Source organism: Furipterus horrens, unplaced genomic scaffold (assembly GCF_987537825.1).
Source record: "Furipterus horrens unplaced genomic scaffold, mFurHor1.1.pri manual_scaffold_1, whole genome shotgun sequence".
Classification (NCBI taxonomy): Eukaryota; Metazoa; Chordata; class Mammalia; order Chiroptera; family Furipteridae; genus Furipterus; species Furipterus horrens.
The window spans coordinates 151752471-151756688 of record NW_028327171.1 but is presented as its reverse complement, the minus strand read 5'-3'; the positions used below and the strand labels follow the sequence as shown (position 1 = coordinate 151756688).

Sequence of the window (4218 nt, the reverse complement as noted above, 5' to 3'; positions counted from 1 at the left end):
CCGCCTTAGGGACTCCGGCTCCGGATTTTCTGTCGGGGTTTACTCCCTTAGCCTTTCCCCTGAAGAGGTATGCCGCAAGGCAGCGGAGGTTTTTTGGAGTCAGAGTTTTCCTTCTCTGATGTGCCCTGACTGGAAGATCGAACCAGCGACACTTAGCTCGCAGGCCGACGCTCAATCCACTGAGCCAAAGCCATGTTACCAAAATCATAATTTTCCTTTGATATTCTCAAACTGTTTGACAGTGATATTCAGATGCAATTACTCATGCTGTAATTTATTCAAATCTATCTAGCAGCTTATCAATTCTCTCCCATCGTGGTCTGCTCCTTTTTAACTCATATATTTTTATTATTTTATATTTTCAGTTTAATTTCTAGATTTTTTTTTTAGGTTCCTCTTTATTTTAATGCCATCTGTTTTATTTTTTATAGTATCAACATTTTTTATTATTTTAACTCCTTTTAGCTTTTCTTATTTTATTAAATTTATTGGAGTGATATTGATTAATAAAATTTTATAAGTTTCAAGTGTACAATTATATAATACATCATCTGAGGCCAAAGATAATCAACAAAAGATAGTATAACATTGGATTACTCAGGGTGGGCTAGGCTATGCCTCAGTAGCAAATGACCTAAATTTTAGCAGTTTAAAAATGATCAAGATTGTTTCTTATTCACACTATGTGTCAATCGGGTATGTGTGGGGGTAGAGGAAGGACAGGCACCTGTCACACATCATTTTCTCTTAGGGACCCAGGCTGAGGGTGGCTCTTCATTGTGTTTCTGCAACTCCTAGAGAAGGCAAAGGGAATGTGACAGTAGTCACTGGCTCTTAAAAGTTCCATCAGAAATGACGCTCACCACTTCTCACATTTTACTGGCCAAGGGAATAGGGGAGATTAATCTTACCATGTGTCCAAAGGACAGCTGAAAATATTTGATGACAGCATTAATGACAGAGAACTGTAGGTATATTGGGGAAGAGTGAGTTCTGGAATCAGACTCTCAGGTTCAAATCCCAGCTCTGTCACTAGTTGTGTGACCTTGGGCAAGCCATTCACCCTATTGGAGCCTCAGTCTCCTCATCTATAAAAATGAATATAGTCTCTTTCCTCTGCCACTGTGGAATTGCACAGAGGCAGAGGCTTGGGTGCATTCAAGATTCTTCTCCAGCCATAACCCACCGCCATGGCCCAGGAAGGCATTGCTGCTGGAGGTGTAATGCACATTAATGCTGCTTTACAAGAGCAGTGTTAACTGAAAAGTGCCTCCTCCATGACGGCATAGTACGTGGACTTCACGAAGCTGCCAAAACCTTAGACAAGTGCCAGGCCCACCTTTGTGTGTTTGCATCCAACCGTGATGAGCCTAAGTATATCAAGTTGGTGGAGGCCCTTTGTGCTGAACACTAAATCCACCTAATTCAGGTTGATGACAATAAGAAACCAAGGGATGGGTAGGCCTCTGTGAAATCAGCAGAGTGGGGAAGAACCCATAAAGTGGTTGGCTGCGCTGTGTGGTGGTGAAGGACTATGGCCAAGTCTCATGCCAAGGATGTCATTGAGGAGTATTTTAAATGGAAGGAATGGACAAACTTGGCTTTTGTTTTAAATATATATATACATATATATATATATGTGTGTGTGTGTGTGTGTGTGTGTGTATATGTATATATATGTGTGTATATATGTGTGTATATGTATATATATAGGCCCTGGCTGGTTTGGCTCAGTGGATTGAGCGTCGGCCTGCGAGCTAAGTGTCGCTGGTTCGATCTTCCAGTCAGGGCACATCAGAGAAGGAAAACTCTGACTCCAAAAAACCTCCGCTGCCTTGCGGCATACCTCTTCAGGGGAAAGGCTAAGGGAGTAAACCCCAACAGAAAATCCGGAGCCGGAGTCCGTAAGGCGGTTTGACATTGTAGTCAACACCGGCAACTCCTGCGGCGCACCTGAAGCCAAGCTGTATTGACTCCATCTTTCCCTTGGACCCTTCAGCTGCGAAGAGAGGGGGGGTCTGCTGCATGGGCAACAGCAGACCCTCCATATCACCCTGCCCAGGCTCTGTAGCTTCAGCTTCGCTGGAGAGGACACTCCAGCGTCATCGCAAGATGTCGATTCAACACGGGAGGAGACAGATACCATGTCACTCCCGAGTCGGACTGCATAGCCATTCTCGGTGGTGCAGATAGACTCTTAAGAAGCTACACCATCGTCTCTCGAGACGGACGGCTGCCAACGACGGAGGCCCTGGCTGGTTTTGCTCAGTGGATTGAGCGTCGGCCTGCGAGCTAAGTGTCGCTGGTTCGATCTTCCAGTCAGGGTACATCAGAGAAGGAAAACTCTGACTCCAAAAAACCTCCACTGCCTTGCAGCATACCTCTTCTGGGGAAAGGCTAAGGGAGTAAACCCCAACAGAAAATCCGGAGCCGGAGTCCCTAAGGCAGTTTGACGTTGTAGTCAACACCGGCAACTCCTGCGGCGCACCTGAAGCCAAGCTGTATCGACTCCGTCTTTCCCTTGGACCCTTCAGCTGCGAAGAGGGGGGGGTCTGCTGCATGGGCAACAGCAGCCCCTCCATATCACCCTGCCCAGGCTCTGTAGCTTCAGCTCCACTGGAGAAGACACTCCAGCGTCATCACAAGATGTCGATTCAACACGGGAGGAGACAGATGCCGTGTCACTCCCGAGTCGGACTGCACAGCCATTCTCGGCGGTGCAGATAGACTCTTAAGAAGCTACACCATCGTCTCTCGAGACGGACGGCTGCCGACGATATTGCATTGTGTGTACACCATCCAAAGTCAAAGTATTTTTAATTCATTGACTATATTTAATGTAGTATTTATAAGACTGACTATCTATAGTCAAAATTATATATACATATATGTTGTGTATGTGTGTCTGGTCTAAGGTATGTGCTAAATATTGCTTATTATATTTTACAAAGGAGAATCCAAAAACACCTAAAATTCATTTATAAAAAAATGTGCATTTATTCTAACCTATATAAACTTCATTCATCTTCAAAGTACTCTCCATTTGATGCAATATACCTATCAAGACATCTTTTCCACTGTTCAAAACTGTTTCTGAACTCATTGATTTTGATGCCTTTTAGTGCTCCTGCTATTTTTTGTTTCACCTCCTCTAAACCAGAAAAATGTTTCCCTTTGAGGACTTTTTTTATCCTGGGAAACAACAACAACAACAACAAAATGTTGCTCAGGTCTAGATCAGGTGAATAGGGAGTGTGGGACATTGATGTCATGTCGTTTTTGGTTGAAAACTGCTGAACACACAGCGTGGTGTGGGCAGGTGTGCTTGTATATCACCCATCATGAAATGGGCACATATTTAAAGTAAAAAAAAAGAAAAAAAGAAGTCACTGAAGCTGAATGCAGCCTCTCACAATAATTCCAGCTGGTACACTCATACAAATGGGTTGCTAGAATACTCACCTAGTTGGGGAAGCTTGTTATAATGGGCCAATCCTCCAGAACATAATTCCAGAAGTGCCTGGAAAAGCATCAGCAACTGGCACTTTTCCCTCTCAGACCCCTCCCCCACATACAGCAACAAAACCCAGTGAAACAGTCTCCAGCATTAACGAATACCTAAGGTTTCACCCCCTATAATATAAGAGGTGTGACAGCCCTACCCAAATCACAAAGGCAAACACAGAAAGCTGTCATGATGAGGAGACAGAGAAGTACAGTCCAGAATGGGGGGAAGATCGAGGTCCCAGTGACACAACTAAGCAATGAGCAGATAGCATAACTAACGGATGAGGAGATAGCAAATTAACAGATGCACAATTTAAGGCATTGGTGATAAAGATGCTCACAAACTTTACAGCAAAGGTTAAACTGGATGAGGAAAGAATGAAAGCTATCCTGGCTGAAATGAAGGAAAATCTATATGACACAAGTAGTGAATGAAAGAAACCAGAGTTCAAATCAACAGATTAGAACATAAGGAAGAAATAAACAGTCAACCAGTACAGAAGGAATAAATGAGAATTTAAAAAATGAGGAGAGGCTTAGAAACCTCTGGGGCAGCTATAAACATACCAACATCCAAATCACAGGGTTGCCAGAAGGTGAAGAAGGAGAGCAAGAAATTGAAAACTTATGTGAAAAAATAATGAAGGAAAACTTCCCTAATTTGGGCAAGGACATGGGCATATGGGTCCAGGAAGCACAGAGAGTCCCAAA

General features: G+C 43.6%; 1 pseudogene; it reads left to right on the top strand.

Moving 5' to 3' along the window:
* Positions 1-557: 557 nt before the first annotated feature.
* On the top strand, positions 558-3942 carry LOC150022061 (small ribosomal subunit protein eS12 pseudogene; annotated as a pseudogene).
* Positions 3943-4218: the final 276 nt, after the last annotated feature.